This window comes from Penaeus monodon, chromosome 24, assembly GCF_015228065.2.
Source record: "Penaeus monodon isolate SGIC_2016 chromosome 24, NSTDA_Pmon_1, whole genome shotgun sequence".
NCBI lineage: Eukaryota > Metazoa > Arthropoda > Malacostraca > Decapoda > Penaeidae > Penaeus > Penaeus monodon.
In genome coordinates, this window is record NC_051409.1 from 24,470,536 (window position 1) to 24,470,800 (window position 265).

Genomic DNA, 265 nt, shown 5'->3' on the forward strand with positions numbered 1-265 from the left:
TAAAATCTTTGCTGAAATGGTGGCCCGGCTCAGTATATCATCCAATAATGAGGAACACACAAGATAAACTGCAGATTCATCCCGTCCGGCTCAGCCAAGGAAATCGTCACCTGAACCCCCGTCGTTCCTCACTTAAAGCAAGAATCAGCCCAGAGTGTGCCTCGGCCCCGTGGGAACTGGCTGGTCGCTCACGGCTCTCGAAACGGAAAAAAGGAAGAATCATTTAGTTTGATGAATGCCTTAATGACCCCCGTCTAAATAAACC